Genomic DNA, 19,593 nt, shown 5'->3' on the forward strand with positions numbered 1-19,593 from the left:
GTAGCTGGGATTATAGGGCAGGCGCCACCACACCTGACTAATTTTTGTATTTTTAGTAGAGACGGGGTTTTGCTACATTGGCCAGGCTGGTCTCAAACTCCTGACATCAGGTGATCTGCCCGCCTTGGTCTCCCAAAGTGCTGGAATTACAGGTGTAAGCCACCAGGCCGGCCTCAGAGTTTTTATTTTTTTAAAAGACAAAGTCTAGCTGTTATCCAGGCTGGGCTGCAGTGGCATGACTGTAGCTCAATGAAGCCTCAAACTGCTGGGCTAAAGGAGTCCTGCCTCAGCCTCCCAGGTAGCCGGGACTTACTGGTGTGTGCCACCATACTTGGCTAATTTTTTTTTTTTTTGGGGGAGAGATAGTTTCTCAGGCTGGTATTGAACTCCTGGCCTCAAGCAATCCTCCCACCTTGGCCTGCTAAGGTGCTGGAATTATAGGCATGAGGCATTGCACCTGGCCAAAAAGTTTTTATTGGGTTGCTGATGGCCACAGAAGCTACAAGCCAGGAAAGTATGTGGATGGGTGTGTCTGCATATTTTCCTTTGAAAAGGGGTAAAAAACATCTTTAAAAATGTAAGTAAGGCTGGGGGCAGTGGCTCACGCCTGTAATCCCAGAACTTTGGGAGGCCGAGGTGGGCGGATCACGAGGTCAGGAGTTCGAGATCAGCCTGGCCAATATGGTGAAACCCTGTCTATACTAAAAACACAAAAAAGATCTGGGCGTGGCGGTGCTTGCCTGTAGTCCCAGCTGCTCAGCAGGCTGAGGCAGAAGAATCGCTTGAACCTGGAAGGCGGAGGTTTCAGTGAGTCGAGATCGTGCCACTGCACTCTAGTCAGGGTGACAGAGTGACACTCCATCTCAAAAAAAAAAAAAAGTAAGTAAATATGTATGTTGTACACCTTTATTATCTTCTTTAAAAAGAAACCAACAAAAATTACTTGGTTATCCATTTATAAACCATGATTTTTAAGAGTTCATAATTTTTAAATATCAATTTTCAATTATATTGATTCTATTAGTTATGTGATTCTTGTGCAAGAGCAAGGTATTATTGTTCACTACATATGGGATAGTGAGAAAATACCATGAACTTACTATTGGACAACGAATTTACTCTGATCATTTGCCTCTATCTCTAATATGAGCAAGTCAGGGAGAGAGAGAGGTGGGAAAGAGGAGGGAATGAAATAATTTCCTTCTGTAAAAAAGGGGAGGCCGGGTGCGGTGGCTCACGCCTGTAATCCCAGCACTTTGGGAGGCCGAGGCGGGCAGATCACGAGGTCAGGAGATCGAGGCCATCCTAGCTAACACAGTGAAACTCCATCTCTACTAAAAATACAAAAAATTAGCCGGGCGTGGTGGTGGGCTCCTGTAGTTCCAGCTACTCGGGAGGCTGAGGCAGGAGAATCACTTGAACCGAGGAGGTGGAGGTTGCAGTGAGCCAAGATTGGGCCACTGCACTCCAGCCTGGGCGACAGAGCAAAACTCTATCTCAAAAAAAAAAAAAAAAAAGGGGGGGGGTGGTGGAAGACTACATCCTTAATCTTACTGAGGTACATCTTTCCACATTAGATTGCACTTAACATCAGAGATACTCGGTATTTCTCTGCATTGCCATCAGAAGTACAGAACTATTAGTGAAATGATAAAGATTGCTGCATTAACCAAAAAAATTCCTTTCTCCTTTTTTGTTATTTTTCTTCTTAAGTAAGGGAAAAATAGAAAACCTCTGTTGTAGCCTAACCTATGGCATCATTCCCCCATGAACTGCTATTCTGTGGCATACACGATACCTGCTGAAAAAGAGGTATTGTGAGCATTACTTAGGCCTTTATGTATTTTTGACATTCACAGATTAATTAAATACACTTCTAACCAACCTCTAGAGATTCAAAAATGCTGCTACCAAAACTGTATCTGGTAGGAAGACAATTCAAAAAATTTTACTTTCCAATAAAATCAGGGAAGAGAGAAATATGTGAATAGGATATAATTACAACAATTCATCTCTATTAATGTTTTAAAATATTTAAGAGAATTCAATCTGTTTCTATACAATGGCAACCAAGAACAGACTGGAAAACAATGCAAAAGAGATTTGGCTAAGTTAAAAGGTACCTTTATTCTGTCAGTGAACAGGTATTTTTTTATGACCATTTCCTGCAATTGGCGAAAGTCTCCTTTCAATTCTACTCCATAGAGTTGCACTGCTGAACTGGAAAGATAACCCTAAAATAGGAAGATACACTATGATGCAAATGAATGAACTCTTACCCATGGGTTTATTTCTACTTGAAATTTTAAAAATCAAGCTTTAAAAAATATAGTTTGGCCAGGCATGGTGGCTCACACCTGTAATCCCAGCACTTTGGGAGGCCAAGGCAGGTGGATCACCTGAGGTCAGGAGTTCCAGACCAGCCTGGCAAAGGTGGCGAAACCCCGACTCTATTAAAAATTCAAAAAATTAGCCAGGCGTGGTGGTGGGCACCTGCAGTCTCCACTACTCGGGAGGCTGAGGCAAGAGAATTGCTTGAATCCGGGATGCAGAGGTTTCAGTGAGCCAAAATCACGCCACTGAACTCCAGCCTGGGCAACGGAGTGAGACTTTGTCTCAAAACATATAAATAAAAATAATTTGATAAAGTAAAAATAAAATGAAAGTAATATCTTGTAGTTTATGTAAAACTTACAACTTCCTGACCTGAAAAAGGCTCTTACTGATCAGAGCCTTGATTATAGTTTATTAATTCCCATTACCTAAAATAGTTATATTTTTAAAGATGGGTTTCCTTTATTTTTTGAGACAGGGTGTCACTCTGCTGCCTAGGCTGGAATGCAGTAGCATAATCACAGCTCACTGCACTCTCATCTTCCCTAGGCTCAGGTGATCCTCTGAACCCAGCCTCCCAAATAGCTGGGAAGAGGAGTGCACACCACCATGCCTGGCTAATTTTTGTATTGTTTTGGAGAGACTGAGTTTCACCATGTTGCCCAGGTTGGTCTCGAATTCCTGGGCTCAAGTGATCCTCCAGCCTTGGCCTCCCAAAGTGCTGGGATTACAGGCATGAGCCACCATGCCCAGCCGGCCACATGTTTTAATAAATCTACTAATGACAACCAGAAATCCTATTTCAGATTTTGGTAAAACCATTTAAGATCATAAGAAATAAAATACTCATGATTTAATTTTAAAAAACCCACACTGAAGTGATGTTTTAGAAACAAGCATTCAAACTTAGGATCACAAAAAACTGGAGCAAGATGTGTCCTTGGATAGCATTTAGTTTGCTCATTTAAAATGAGGAACTAGAGGCCTAGAGGTGTTAAGTGGTTTGCTTATGGCCATACAGCAATATCCTAGGTCAAGTAAATTCGTCAGCTTTATAAAAGCTCTTATCAAAGTTCAACATACTATTTCGGTACAGTACCAAAAAAAGGGGTTAGAAGGCAGTAGTGACTGATAAAATAGCAAAGTGTTACAAGAAAGAGTCATACACTTCTGTTTTGTTGATATTCCTTAATTTGCATTGCAGAGACAAAGTAGTAAAGGAAATCAGACACGTGGTCTTTGAAATCCCAAATTCCATTGCCATCATAAACTAGAATATAAGTGTCTACCTATGTCATAACTTATTATTCTTTTACTTTAATAAATAAAGCCACACTGTCACCTTGGATGGTGACAGGCAAAGCTGTTGCTAGCAGAAGAAAATGCTTTCCAAATGTTGATGTCTGCAAGCTGGACAATACCCCATAAAGGACTATGCTAGGCCTGGAGCTGATGTCAACCAACACCTTTCCTGATATGTCAGAGAGTACATGATGATAAATGAATTTCATTTCCATGAGGGAGAAGTAATGAGAAATAAATCCCAGAGAATTAGAAGAGTGAACATCAAATTTTGCTTGGGTATAAGAAATTGCATTCTGGACTTCTAATTGTTTCATCTATATTTCATCTGTAAAGTATATTTCATGTTTTTGTTCCTTAATCAATGAAAATCATCCAGAAGTTATTTGGAAAAAATTTGTGTGATAATTTTTTACTCATCCACTCTGACTTAGAACAAATATTAAGTCTGACATTTAAGAGGCCTTTAGGGAACAACTACTTAGAAGACCGTCTCTATTCCTGTGCCCCTCATTTCCTTCTTGCTGCTGCTTTAGAGGTCCTGGGTTTTTTTCCTTTCTCTACTTCCTATGGCCTGTTGTGCCTGGGACAGCGTCATAACTTCCATACCATCCGGCTTTCTCACCTTACCCCAGAACTAACCACAGAAGTACTATGTATTGCTGCATAGACTGTAGACTACGAAATGTATGACTGGCTCTGGAGCTATATAGAGTGGCAGCCCTCATCAACCTGGAATAGATTCTGGAGGGCAAGAGAGGAGTGGTGTGAAAGATTCACATACACCCATAAATTGCTTTTATCCCACTTAGTTTAACTGCCACCATTTCTAGCCTGGTAATCTATCTTCTCATCCTAGTTTCTGTCATGAAATATCTGAGATAGCCTGAGTCTGGTTTTCTTCTGATATGTAGGTAACCCAAAGACTTATATTATGTTCTATGTAATAATGATCAGGAAGGGGAGAAACCTTGGTCCTAAGTAACAGAGGGTGAAAAGTAAAATAGAAGCAGGTAGGCCAATCCCTTAGAAGAGAATAAAAGGTGTAACTAGGCCTCTGGAGTCATTCTTGGGGGTTGGGCTGTAAGCAGTGTAGTCGTTATCTCCCTAGGATCCTCATCTTCTCTATCCTCTTTGCCACACTAGTGCTTCTTTGGGTTACAGAGTCACCACTACAGTCTTGTAGCTAGACATGCCCCTTGTAACAGAGAGGGGGAAAGTCCCTTATGGTGATAACTGTTTCAGATTCATTATAGTTCTCTACAATGGGGAGGCTGGCCTGTTTACCCAGTAATTAAAAATAAGATTTTTATGGGAAGACACATCCTAATCTTCGAATTTTTATCTGTCAGACATAGCTCTTCTATAAATATTTTTAACAGGATGTTAACAGTTATTAACTTTTTTTCTGAGATGTCTCACTTTGTTATCTCACTTTGTGCTCAGAATGGAGCACCAGTGGCAAGATCTTGGCTCACTGCAACCTCCGCCTCCCACGTTCAAGCAATCTTCCCACCTTAGCCTCCCATGTAGCTGGGACTACAGGCGTGTGCCACACCACACCTGGCTAATTTTTGTATTTTTATTAGAGATGGGGTCTTGCCATTTTGGCCAGGCTGGTCTCAAACTACTGACCTCAGGTGATCCACCTACCTCAGCCTCCCAAAGTTATTAATAACTTTTTAGTGTTCCTTCTATTATTATCCAAATCCTTTTCGTTCTGTGAATTTTAACTACCTCAAATGGAAACTAGAAGTATTATTGAGAAATAGGATCTTTTTTTTTTTTGAGACGGAGTCTTGCTGTGTCGCCCAGGCTGCAGTGCAGTGGTGTGATCTTGGCTCACTGCAACCTCCGCCTCCCGGGTTCATGCCACTCTCCTGCCTCAGCCTCCCGAGCAGCTGGGACTACAGGCGCCCACCACCATGCCCAGCTAATTTTTTATATTTTTAGTAGAGACGGGGTTTCACCGTGTTAGCCAGGATGGTCTCGATCTCCTGACCTCGTGATCCACCCACCTCGGCCTCCCAAAGTGCTGGGATTACAGGCTTGAGCCACCGCGCCCGGCCTGAGAAATAGGATCTTAAACTAATAAATCACAGAAGTTTAATCTCAAATTATAATACAGATACAATATATCTGTTTAGCAACATATTCCAAATTTGGTATTTAATCTTTGAGAATGATATCATCTAAGATCAGTAATATAAGCACAAGATTATTTACCCAGAGGGGTAGCCCACTCTATGTAATAATCCTAAATGTAAGTGAGCAGGGAAATACATGTCTAAAGCAACATGACTAGACAAATCTACCCAGCCTGAACAAAGACAGAAGGCTTTCTGTCACTGGAGAAGTTCTCTAATATGGATTGGGATGCTTCACTGGGTCAAATTATAGCCTGAATGAACGATTTCTCAAGATTATCTATCTCTGTCTTCTGCGTCCATGCCTGCCCAATAATATCTCATCACTATCTGATTTCTTAAGGAGATTTTTTTTTTTTAGACAGTCTTGCTCTGTCACCCAGGCTGGAGTGCAGTGGTGCGATCTCAGCTCACTGCACCCTCCACCTCCTGGGTTCAAGCGATTCTCATGCCTCAGCCTCATGAGTAGCTGGGATTACAGGTGTGTGCCACCACACCCTGCTATTTTCTGTATTTTTAGTACAGACGGGGTTTTGCCATGTTGGTCAGGCTGGTCTCGAGCTCCTGGGCTGAAGAGATCCACCCATCTCGGCCTCCCAAGTGCTGGGATTACAGGCCTGAGCCACTGTGCCCAGCCAGATGTTTTTCTTTTAAGTGACTGGGTCTCCTGTTGTCCAGGCTGGAGTGCAGTGGCTATACACAGGCCCAATCATACTGCACTGCAGCCCTGAACTCCTGGTTTTAAGCAATCCTTCCACCTCAGCCTCCCAAGTAGCTGGGACTACAGGTACACACCACCATGCCCAGCTCAAGCAGATGTTTTTATGGGGAGAACATTTCAGCCTCCTTGGAAATTATATTTCTCATTGTAAATCAATCAGTGTATAGTTTACCAATCTCTGTTCAATATGTAGAGTATGAGTCAGTTCCTTTGTATTGTCACCTCTGTTTAGTTTCTGAACCTGCAGAGTTGCCTCTGATTACGTAGTTTCTAGATGTGAAAAACATCTCACTGCCTTACTTGACTAGGGAAAAAAAAACTGTGAAAAACAGTTTCTAAGCTGGGCGTGGTAGCTCATGCCTGTAATCCCAGCACTTTGGGATGCTGAGGCAGGCAGATCACTTGAGGTCAGGAGTTCGAGACCAGCCTGGCCAACATGGTGAAACCCCCTCTCAACCAAAAATACAAAAAAATTAGCTAGGTGTGGTGGCGGGTGCCTGTAATCCCAGCTACTTGGGAGGCTGAGGCACAAATGCTTGAACCCAGGAGACAGAAGCTGCAGTGAGCTGAGATCGTGCCACTGCACTCCAGCCTGGGCGATAAAGCAAGACTCAGTTTCAAAAAACAAAACAAAACAAAACAAATTTTCTAAATATATCCTGGGGGACATTAAGTGACCTATTCTCCTGAGATAATATTCGTTTACTCTCCCTAACTGCAGTATTTGGTAATAACCATGCTACAGGTTGGCCTTTTGCTTTCAGAAAACATTGAATAGCTTAGTCCAAACTTTGCATACTCATGACATGTAAGAAAAAATACACATAAAGTCATCAGATTTGCATACCTAAGTGCCTACCTAAAGGTGCTGTCTGGTGTGAGCTGCACATCATACAGTAGTTTCTGCTCATTTTTCCTTTCTCATATAATGAATCAATCAGTCTTCATCATAAAGGAACGCACCAAGGTGAACTGTGGGTTCCGGCTGCTGCTGCATCTGGTGGAGAGAAAAACATCAAAAGAAACAAAGTACAAAGAAGTATCTTTTTATTGCTAAATAAAGCAAAATGTCAGTGGTCTATATGCTAACATTCTGAGAGCAACAAAAAGGCACAGTAAGACATGTTTTGCTTATGCAAGTAACTGCTCTACTTTTGTTTTATTTCTGAGACCCTAGCAACTTTTTGACCTGGAATGATGCAAAACAAGCCATGAGAAATACATAAAACTCTAGTTGAAAGGAATCTCATAGATCATTTTGTTTATCCTAAGTAGCATATTTTACAAATACTTACCCAGAAACATTTCTTCAAAGAAATTATATTAGTTAATAATAGGGGAAAAAATTTAAACTAATACCAGGTCTTCTGAGTCCTACATGTCAGTGACTTACCATTAAAACATTTAACAAGTAATCTTTTCCCAGAGTGCAGTTTTCAAATAATAAAATGCTATTAAAACTTCATGCTTATAAATAGTAGTCATTTGTTAATATTAGTGGTATAGGATATACTAGCAAGTGGTTACAAAGAAACAAATGTTCGATTCCTTTTACCTTAACTATAATAAACCATTCTGCTTGAATACCTAAAAATGTGTCTACATTTAAACAAAGAAACCTTGGTTGGTACATAAAAATCAGGTATGGATATATAAGGATCAGAAGGAAATTTAAGATAAAAAGTTGGGCCAGGCGCAGTGGCTCATGCCTATAATCCCAGCACTTTGGGAGGCCCAGGCGGGTGGATCACGAGGTCAGGACATCGAGACCATCCTGGCTAACACGGTGAAACCGTGTCTCTACTAAAAATACAAAAAAAAAATTAGCCAGGCGTGGTGGCGGGCGCCTGTAGTCCCAGCCACTCGGGAGGCTGAGGTAGGAGAATGGTGTGAACTCAGGAGGCAGAGCTTGCAGTGAGCCAAGATTGTGCCACTGCACTCCAGCCTGGGCGACAGAGAGAGACTCCATCTCAAAAAAAATAAATAACAAATAAATAAATAAAAAAGACAAAAAGTTGAAGTTTGTGGGTCAATTATTAACATACAAGGATTACTTTTCTCACTGTATACATCGTGGATTTCACAAAACTGATTATATGCATAGCACTATTAAGAATGTGCAGATGGCTGGGCGCGGTGGCTCACGCCTGTAATCCCAGTACTTTGGGAGGCAGAGGTGAGTGGATCACTAGGCCAGGAGTTTTGAGACCAGCCTGACCAACATAGTGAAACCCCATCTCTACTAAAAATACAAAAATTAGCCAGGCATGGTGGCGGGCACCTGTAATCCCAGCTACATGGGAGGCTGAGGCAGAAGAATCACTTGAACCTGGGAGGCGGAGGTTGCGGTGAGCTGAGATCGCACCATTGCACTCCTGCATGGGCAACAAGAGCAAGACTCTGTCTCAAAAAAACAAAACAAAAACAAAAGAGAATTTAGCTCCTTTATGCAGTTATTTATAGTCTGAAAACCACATGGAGAATTGCTGTTTTCAGGTTAGTGGGTGGAAATTTTTTTTAAATAGAGATGGGGTCTTGCTATGCTGTCCAGGCTGGTCTTGAACTCCTAGGCTCAAATGATCCTCTCACCTCAGCCTCCCAAAGGGCTGAGAATATAGGTATGAGCCACCACACCTGGCCAGGAAGAGATTATTAGCCTTGCTTTACAAAACAATATTCATAACATAGGTTTCCCATAAGGGTCAGGATTTGAAGGAACTTGAAAGAGTTCTGGAGAAGAAAAATGAGACCTAATTCTTTTTTTTTCTTTTGAGACAGAGTCTCACTCTGTTACCCAGGCTGGAGTGCAGTGGCGTGATCTTGGCTCACTGAAAGCTCCGCCTCTGGGGTTCAAGCCATTCTCCTGCCTCAGCCTCCCGAGTAGCTGGGACTAAGGCACCTGCCACCACGCCCAACTAATTTTTTTTGTTTTTTAGTAGAGACAGGGTTTCACTGTGTTAGCCAGGATGGTCTCAATCTCCTGACCTCGTGATCCACCCACCTCGGCCTCCTAAAGTGCTGGGATTACAGGCGTGAGCCACCGTGCCCGGCCAAAAATGAGAACTAATTCTAAAAATAAAGGAATAGAAGAATAAGTAAAAGTGTAAGGGGCAAATGTAGAAGAAAGAAACAAAAAGGTGAGCTTCATCATTAATACAAGTGAGGGAAATGGAACAGAGGAAAAAACAAGGACATGGATGTAGTTAGGATCACATCATTGGCTCTTGTTGGGCCTTGATTGTTTTTCCAGAGCCTGGCAAACAGGATACTCTCAAAAAATATTTGTTGAATGAATAGTACTGATGAGTCAAAGGGTTGAGGACTCAAAAGAATTGGGGACATGGCTGAAGCACTACATGAAAAACTGTTTAAAACCAAATTTAGGGCTGATTAGGCTAAAGAGACTGTGGGGTTAGGAAGAATAGGAGAAACTTTAAGAAGCACTCACAGTAAATTTAACATATTTACTTTTATTTATCTCTTCATGAACTATCCTCAGTCAATGACGTCAAACATTCACTTCTCCTCTTGCTTTTTGATCTAAGTGTTGCATTATCAGAATGCACATCAGGTGCATTCTGGTGTGACACCATAAGCTGAGACTTTCCCATTGCTCATCAGTGAATGCTAACTGACCTCATCTCTTAATTTTCTTTCTGTATGCTCCCTGCAGTGTGGTCTCTGGAATCCCTCCTGGTGTCGGCCAGTCCTGGTGGTAGTTTTGCATAGTTGAGCTGGTTTCTGCAGTACGATATAATGCTGCAGAGGCAAGGTGCAGGAATGTTGTTGCTGTTATTTTTGAGGAAAAAGGATGACGTGCTGCCTTGGCATAAGGAAACCACTTGGGCCCGACTGCTCTGTCAAATGACTTCCACACCTCTCTGAACTTGAGTATCTCATCTATTACCCTAGGGATTAAGATTAAAGCAGAACCAAAATACTAAAGAAAATTGTTTTTTATGAACACCGTAATCATCTGGGGTTCTTTTGTGACTGATGAATCTGAGCTATGAATGGTTGCGCAGTTCCATACTAACCTTAATGGAAAGTATCCTGATGAGAGACTAGTGGCACCATCTATACCCTGCCATTTTAGATACATAAGTAGCGATGTCAATTCAAGAGTAGCAGACATGCAGCCAGGTACGGTGGCTCATGCCTGTAATCCTAGGACTTTGGGAGGCCGAGGCGGGTGGATCACCCGAGATTAGGAGCTCGAGACCAGCCTGGCCAACATGGTGAAACTCCATCTCTACTAAAAATACAAAAACTAGCCAGGTGTGGTGGCAGGCACCTGTAGTCCCAGCTACTTGGGAAGCTGAGGCAGGAGAATCGCTAGAACCCGGGAGGCAGAGGTTGCAGTGAGCAGAGATTTGTGCCACTGCACTCCAGCCTGGGCGACAAGAGCAAAACTCCATCTCAAAAAAAAGTTGTTATGCTCTATTTCTAAAAATAGTATATTATTATTTTTGAAATACTTTCAATTCTCTGCTGGATCAATGTACAAATGTACAATCTGTGGATATGGAGAACCCACTGCATATCCTAAGCATTTATGCTATGTCATTAAAATTAAAATTAGTGGAAACTTTACTTTTGAAGGCTGTGTAGTCTCTATTTAACCATTCACTGCTACCCTGAGACAGTTAAATATAGTTATAATTGTGTAAAACTGAGAATACTGCAACAAACATTTTGACAAACATCATCTCTTTGCATCTCTGATTATTTCCTTACTATAAATTCTTAGAAGTGCTTCAACATTGAAAAGGCTTTTCCTACACATTTGCACATTTCTTTCTTTCTTGAAGGACATCAGTTTAACAGAAATAAAAAAGAACACGAGTCTCTGGCTGGGCGTGGTGGCTCACGCCTGTAATCCCAGCACTTTGGGAGGCTGAGGCAGGCAGAGCACTTGAGGTCAGGAGTTCGAGACCAGTCTGGCCAACATGGTAAAATCCTGTCTCTACTAAATTACAAAAATTAGCTGGACATGGTGGTACATGCCTGTAATCTTAGTTACTTGGGAGGATGAGGCAGAAGAATTCCTTGAACCCGGGAGGTGGAGGTTGCAGCGAGCCGAGATGGCTCCACTGCACTCCAGCCTGGGCATGAGACTCCCTCTCAAAAAAAAAAAAAAAAAAAAAAAAAGAACACAAGTCTCATCAAACCCTCACAACACTGAATATTACCATAAAAACAAACTTGGGCAGGGTACGGTGGCTCACACCTGTAATCCCAGCACTTTGGGAGGCCAAGGCAGGCAGATCGCTTGAGTCCAGGGGTTTGAGACCAGCCTGGGCAACATGGTGAAACCACATCTCTACAAAAAAAATTAAAAAGTAGCTGGGCATGGTGGTGTATGCCTATAGTCCCAGCTACTTGGGAGGCTGAGGTGGGAGGATCACCTGAGCCTGGGAGGTCAAGGCTGCAGCGAGCCGTGATCACACGATTGCACTCCAGCCTGGGCAACCAGAGTGAGATCCTACCTGAAAAAATAAAAAAACTAAAAAACCTGGTTAATTTGCATTTATTTAATTACTAGTGAGGTGGAACATCTCTTAACACGTAAACAGCAAATGTGTGGTAATACTACGTTGCTTGGAAAAAGATTAAAGGAAGGTGCTAATCAGCTGCCTAAAGGACAGTAGAGCTTTTCTCAAATTACCTATGTAGAGGGGAAGGGAATGGAGAAAGAAGAGCTTCTCTAAAGGGCAAAATCAATTCTTTAAAATTTCCTACTTACATCTAATTAATTATATGAGGAAAGAAAAGTCCCCAAAGCTGACAGCCTATGAATCAAACCTCACTTTTTGTATCTAGTCAGGTATTCAGTCCCACCACTTTTTCTTTTGAAACCTATTTTCCCTTCATTCTCAATTCAACTATCTCATAGCCATAGTCATCATCTCACACTCTGAATACCATTACAAACTCATAACCAGTTCTTCAATATCAGCTTCTCCCCACTATAAAATACCTTGTTCACCTAAACGAATCTCGCTTAAACCTCACTTTTATATCACTCCCTCTCCTTACAAACTTTTAATGATTTTCTATTTTTCAGTGTATCAAATCTCGAGATTTTTAAGGCCCTCCATATCACAAGCCTACTCAGCCATTTTCTTAAAATTTTATTTTTAATTGACAAATAATAATTGTATATATTTATGGGGTAGAATGTATACATTGTAGAATGATCAAATCGGGCTAACATATTCATCACCACATATTTATTATTTCTTTGTTTTTCTTGGGAGGGAGTTTTGCTCTTGTTGCCCAGGCTGGAGTGCATTGGCGTGATCTCGGCTTGCCGCAACCTCCACCTTCCGGGTTCAAGCGATTCTTCTGTTTCAGCCTCCTGAGTAGCTGGGATTACAGGCATGCGCCACCACGCCTGGCTAATTTTCTATTTTTTTTTAGTAGAGATGGGGTTTCTCCATGCTGGTCTCGAACTCCCGACCTCAGGTGATCCGCCTGCCTCAGCCTCCCAAAGTGCTGGGATTACAGGCATGAGCCACTGCACCTGGCCAAATTTATTATTTCTCTGTGTCGAGAACATTTAAAACCCACCCTCTTTTTTTTTTTTTTTTTTTGAGGCAGAGTTTCGCTCTCATTGCCCAGGCTGGAGTGCAATGGCGTCATCTCAGCTCACCACAACCTCCGCCTCTCAGGTTCAAGCAATTCTCCTGCCTCAGCCTCCTGAGTAGCTGGGATTACAGGCATGTGCCACCACGTCTGGTTAATTTTTTGTATTTTTAGTAGAGATGGGGTTTCTCCATGTTGGTCAGGCTGGTCTTGAACTGACCTCAGGTGATCCGCCCATCTCAGCCTCCCAAAGTGTTGGGATTAAAGGCTTGAGCCACCGCGCCCGGCCAAAACCCACTCTCTTAACAATTCTGAAATACAGTCACGTACTACATAATGACACTTCCATCAATGACAGACTGCACACACCATGGTGGTCCCATAAGATTACAATGTCATATTTTTACTGTACCTTTTCTATGTTTAGATACACATATACTAACCATAGTGTTACAACTGCCTACAGTTGCTACAGGAACATGCTGTACAGGTTTGTAGAAGGTGCAACAGGCTATACAATCTAGGTTTGGGTAAGTACTGTACATTCCATGATGCTCACACAACAATGAAATGGCCTAACAATGCATTTCTCAGAATCTGTCCCTGTTGTTAAATGATGTATGATTGTATGTATGTTTTAGCAAATTTGGTGAATTACATTGATTTTCTAATGTTAAACCAACAGGGCATTCCTGAGATAAACCCACTTGCTCATGAGGTATTATTATTCTTTTCACATATCCTGGCCATTTTTAATAGACAACAAATGCGATTGAGAGAAAAGTACAATTTTATTCATTTAATAGAAACTATAAAAGCTCTGTAGCTACTGCTCAGCAACATGTTCAATTGAGGTGTTTACAACAAAGGATACAGAGAATCTCCTGTAAGTGTCTAGTCACCTCTTGTTATTTTAAGCATTTAAATATTTCTTGACTATCTGGTTAATTTCCTTCCTGCAAACCTTAATTTTCTATCCTCTGTAACTTGATCCTTAATAGAAACTGTATGAGCAGTTGGGCGCAGTGGCTCACACCTGCAATCCCAGTGCTTTGGGAGGCTGAGGTTGGTGAAATAATTGAGCTCAGGAGTATGAGATCACCCTGGGCAACATGGTGAAACCCTGTCACTACCAAAAAATGCAACAATTGGCCAAGTATGATGGCACGCACCTATAATCCCAGCTACTTGGGCTGAGGGAGGAGGCTCACCTGAACTTGGGAAGTTGAGGCTGCAGTGAGCCCTGTGTTCACACCACTGCACTCCAGCCTGGGTGACACAGTGAGACTGTCTAAAAGAAGAGGCCCAGCACGGTGGCTCATGCCTGTAATCCCAGCACTTTGGGAGGCCAAGGTGAGCGGATCATCTGAGGTCAGGAGCTGGATATCAACCAACATGGTGAAACCCTGTCTCTACTAAAAATACAAAAATTAGCCAGGCATGGGCCAGACGCGGTGGCCCACACCTGTAATCCCAGCACTCTGGGAGGCCGAGGGGGGCGGATCAGCAGGTCAGGAGATCAAGACCATCCTGGCTAACACGGTGAAACACCGTCTCTACTAAAAAAATACAAAAAAATTAGCCGGGTGTGGTGGCAGGCGCCTGTAGTCCCAGCTACTTAGGAGGCTGAGGCAGGAGAATGGTGTGAACCCAGGAGGTGGAGCTTGCAGTGAGCTGAGATCCCGCCACTGCACTCCAGCCTGGGCGACAGAGTGAGACTCCATCTCAAAAAAAAAAAAAAAAAAAAGAAAAGGAGAGACTTTGTATGAGTTATTGGTTTAACGTCCTCATTTCTATTTTGCATATTCAGGAAATACTGAGAGCCTTCAGAGTAGAATTTGTTAATAGACTGCTGTTGCATTGTATCTGTTCTATTTGCCCTATTGGGGACCCCACTTGCAGCTCTGGTTCTCAACTCCCCTCACTTCATGGATTGCAATCAGTCTCCTACACTTTGAAATCTAGGTCAAGAGCCCACTTTGTACACATCAGGAAAATAGTAGGGAAAAGATACTCTGCCAGAGGATCAGAATCAATGAATTCCAGTACTGCTGTATTTTAACTGCTTTTTATCTTTTTTTGGGGGGAGAGGAACTTGTTTTTGCCTGCATTGCCCCTCAGACTTGGTTTACCTGTCTGACACTAGTGCTCATTATTTCCTAGCCTAAGCTGTACAAAGAAACATCTAGGCTCCCACCTTTGTTTTATGTTTCTTTTTTCCTTTTTTTTTGAGATGGCGTCTCACTCTGTTGCCCAGGCTGGAGTGCAGTGGCGCAATCTTGGCTCCCACCTTTGTTTTATGTTTCTTTTTTCCTTTTTTTTTGAGATGGCGTCTCACTCTGTTGCCCAGGCTGGAGTGCAGTGGCGCAATCTTGGCTCACTGCAACCTCAGCCTCCTGGGTTCAAGCAATTCTCTTGCCTCAGCCTCCCGAGTAGCTGGGACTACAGGTGCACACCACCATGCCTGGCTAATTTTTTTTGTTTGTTTGTATTTTTAGTAGAGACAGGGTTTCACCATGTTGGCCAGGCTGGTCTCAAACTCCTGACCTCAGGTGATCTGCTTGCCTCGCCTCCCAAAGTGCCAGGATTACAGGCGTGAGCCACTGCACACAGCCATGTTGTCTAGTTTTAATAAACTCTTATGAAACTCAAAACCAAAGCCATACTCAACATCTAGCGTTGTCTTTTGTTATTCCATCAAATGGTATAAAAATTCAAGAAGAGTTATAATTTAAATTAAAAGTCTAGGCAAATGTCATGCAAGACATTATTTAAATGACTTAATGCCAGAGATTTAAAAATTTATTTAAAAACTATAGGAGAGGCCAGGCACAGTGGCTCAGGCCCGTAATCCCAGCACTTTGGGAGGCCGAGATGGGCGTATCGCCTGAGGTCAGGAATTCGAGACCAGCCTGGCCAACATGGTGAAACCCCACCTCTACTAAAAATATAAAAATCAGCCGGACTTGGTGGCATGTGCCAGTAATCCCAGCTACTCAGGAGGCTGCACTCCAGCCTGGGCAACAGAGTGAGACTCCGTCTCAAAAAAAAAAAAAAAACAAAAAAAAAACAAATTTCCCCAGGCAAAAGGAAATCTAATTAGGAAAATGAAAAATGGTTGTTTAGAAGAATATTTTGTGCTGTATTTAGACCACTTCATAAAAAGGTATACTAAGAGTTTCAGTTTGGGAAGACAAGAGTTCTGGAGATTAATAGTGATATTTACAAAACAACGTGAACATATTTAATGCCGCTTAACTATACAGTAAAAAATGGTCAAAATGGCCTGGCCACGGTGGCTCACGCCTGTAATCCCAACACTTTGGGAGGCTGAGGTGGGCAGATCACGAGGTCAGGTGCTCGAGACCAGCTTGGCCAACATGGTGAAACCCCATCTCTACTAAAAATACAAAAATTAGCCAGGTGTGGTGCATGCCTGTAATCCCAGCTACTCAGAAGGCTGAGGCAGGAGAATCGCTTGAACCTGGGAGGCAGAGGTTGCAGTGAGCCGAGATTGTGCCATTGCACTCTAGCCTGGGCAAAGAGCAAGACTCTGTCTGAAGGAAAAAAAAAAAGGTCAAAATGGTAAATTTTATTTTATACATATTTTACCACAATAAAGAAGGTATGCTAATACACTACTTTTTTTAAGGATTATAAATAACCATACTCCTTTATTTTAAGCTCAGTGATACTCTCACTTCTTAAAATTTTTTTTAATTTTTAATTTTTTTTTTTTTGAGACAGGTTCTCACTATGTTGCCCAGGCTGGTCTCACATTCCTGAGCTTAGGCACAATTCACCTACCTCGGCCTCCCAAAGTGCTACGATTACAGGAGTGGGCCACATGCCCGGCCTCACTTCTTAAAATATTTGTGTTAATAAACATTCTTCAGAAACTCAAGTTATTTTTTAAATTGTTTAACAAATTGCTTGAGCTTCCTCACTACAGGGTCTGCTGAAGAGAGGCACAAGAAGTACCTTTAGATCAGGTACGATGGCTCACACCTGTAATCCCAGCACTTTGGGAAGCCAAGGTGGGAGTATCTCTTGAGGCCAGGAGTTTGAGACCAGCCTGGGCAACATAGTGAGACGCTGTCTCTACAGGAAATTTAAAAAAGCTGGGTGTGGTGGTTTGCACCATAGTCCAGCTACTCAGGTACTCAGGATGCTGAGGTGGGAGGACTGCTTGAGCCCAGGAGGTCAAAGCTGCAGTGGGCTATAACAGTGTCACGGCACACCAGCCTTCAGCCTGGGAGACAGAGTGAGACCCTTTCTTTAAAAACAACAAAAAGTACCTTTAAAAAAAGTAAAAATAGGGCCGAGCGTGGTGGCTCACGCTTGTAATCCCAGGACTTTGGAAGACGGAGGCGGGCAGATCACGAGGTCAGGAGATTGAGACCATCCTGGCTAACACAGTGAAACCCCGTCTCTACTAAAAATACAAAAAATTTAGCCAGGCGTGGTGGCACGTGCCTGTAGTTTCAGCTACTCAGGAGGCTGAGGCAGGAGAATCGCTTGAACCCAGGAAGTGGAGGTTGCAGTGAGCCAAGATCGTGCCATTGCACTCCAGCCTGGGCGACAGCAAGACTCTGACTCAAAAAAAAAAAAAAAAAAAAGTAAAAATATATTCTTTAGCCAGTGATATCGGCTCTTGTTTACAAAATTATCCAAAACATTCTTTCAAGTCTTCCTGATTTTGAAAAATAGAGTCTCAACTGATATCTCTAAAATTTGAGGCTGGGTACAGTGGCTCATGCCTGTAATTTGAACACTTTAGGAGGTTGAGGTGGGAGGATCCCTTGAGGCCAAGAGTGTGAGGCTGTAGTGAGCTATGATGGTGCCACTGCACTCCAGCCTGGGTGACAGAGACCCTATCTCAAAAACAAACAAAAAACAGGAAAAAAAAATCAAGATTTAGATTGCAAATGGCTCCACAGAACAAATCTTGAGGGCAAAGATGTTTTAGTAATTTTACAATTGCCAGCTCTAGGCAGTATGTGACATCTTTGTAGGCACTCAGTGCTTTTAGAATAAATGACCTTGTACTGAGGAATGCGAAAAAAAGATGTAAATCGGTGCTATTTTATTGACAAATGGGACATGAAGAATGAAATGTGCGGCCGAGCACGGTGGCTCACGCCTGTAATCCCAGCACTTTGGGAGGCGGAGGCGGGCAGATCACGAGGTCAGCAGATCCAGACCATCCTGGCTAACACGGTGAAACCCCCTCTCTACTAAAAATACAAAAAAATTAGCCGGGCGTGGTGGCGGGCGCCTGTAGTCCCAACTACTCGGGAGGCTGAGGCAGGAGAATGGCGTGAACCCGGGAGGCGGAGCTTGCAGTGAGCCAAGATTGCGCCACTGCACTCCAGCCTGGGCGACAGAGCGAGACTCCGTCTCAAAAACAAAAACAAAAACAAAAAAGAAATGTGCAACATAGATAGGGTTTAGATGAAGTGATAGGAGACTCAGCATATTACGGAAATTCTTATCTTGATTTTGTGTATATAGAAATAAAACTGTATCCGGCTGGGTGCGGTGGCTCATGCCAGTAATCCAGCACTTTGGGAGGCCAAGGAGGGCAGATCACGAGGTCAGGAGTTCAAGACCAGCCTAGCCAACATAGTAAAACCCCGTCTCTACTAAAAATACCAAAATTAGCTGGACGCGGTGGTTCGTGCCTGTAATCCCAGCTACTCCAGGGGCAGGAGAATCACTTGAATCCAGAAGGCAGAGGTTGCAATGAGCTAAGATCGTGCTACTGCACTCCAGCCTGGCGACAGACTGAGAATCCGTCTCAATAAATAAATAAATAAACAAAGCTGTGTATATGGTTTTCTATACTTTCCAGGTCAAATCTCACTATCAGATGTTCCTGTTAACTTCAGTTTGACATCTTATCTAAAATGACTCCTAAAATGTGTAATAATGATAATTATAATACCTAAACCTACTGACTCTAACATCACAAAGAATTTTAAGAGGTCGAGGTTAAAAATCTAAAATTGTAAGTCATCAGCTAACAATGACATTTCAAGTCATGAGTTTGGATAAAAATAACCATGGAAATCACCATTCAGCAAAATACAGGCATAGTGGCCAGGCGTGGTGGCTCACGCCTGCAATCCCAGCACTCTGGGAGGCCCAGGCAGGAAGATCACCTGAGGTCAGCAGTTTGAGACCAGCCTGGGAAACATGGTGAAACTCCGTCTCTACTACAAATACAAAAATGAGCCGGGCGTGGTGGCGGACGCCTGTAATCCCAGCCACTCAAAATCGCTCGAATCTGGGAGGTGGAGGTTGCAGTGAGCTGGATGGCGCCACTACACCCCCGCCTGGGCGACAAGAGTGAAACTCTGTCTCAAAAAATAAATACACACACACACACACACACACACACACACACACACACTCACATACAGGCATAGGATAGTTTGCTATAGTTACCAAACATAAGAATATCCTATTTTCTTGAGCTTTCATCAGGCTTTACTTTGC

At 42.7% G+C, this 19,593-nt stretch overlaps 1 protein-coding gene across 5 annotated transcripts in view; it reads right to left on the reverse strand.

Moving 5' to 3' along the window:
- BAZ1A (bromodomain adjacent to zinc finger domain 1A) overlaps positions 1-19,593 on the reverse strand; it is a 223,060-nt gene that overhangs the window by 202,204 nt on the left and 1,263 nt on the right. For 3 of the 5 annotated variants that reach the window (XM_034937427.4, XM_063596183.1, XM_063596186.1), the window contains exons 2-3: positions 7,364-7,501; positions 2,124-2,234 (exon numbers count right to left, since the gene is read on the reverse strand). The gene's annotated coding sequence lies outside the window, so the exon portion shown is untranslated. Of the gene's footprint in view, positions 1-2,123; positions 2,235-7,363; positions 7,502-10,140; positions 10,264-19,593 lie in introns of all 5 variants that reach the window. The other 2 variants (XM_063596184.1, XM_063596185.1) reach the window with 2 other exon arrangements.

This window comes from Pan paniscus, chromosome 15 (assembly GCF_029289425.2).
Source record: "Pan paniscus chromosome 15, NHGRI_mPanPan1-v2.0_pri, whole genome shotgun sequence".
Taxonomy (NCBI): Eukaryota; Metazoa; Chordata; class Mammalia; order Primates; family Hominidae; genus Pan; species Pan paniscus.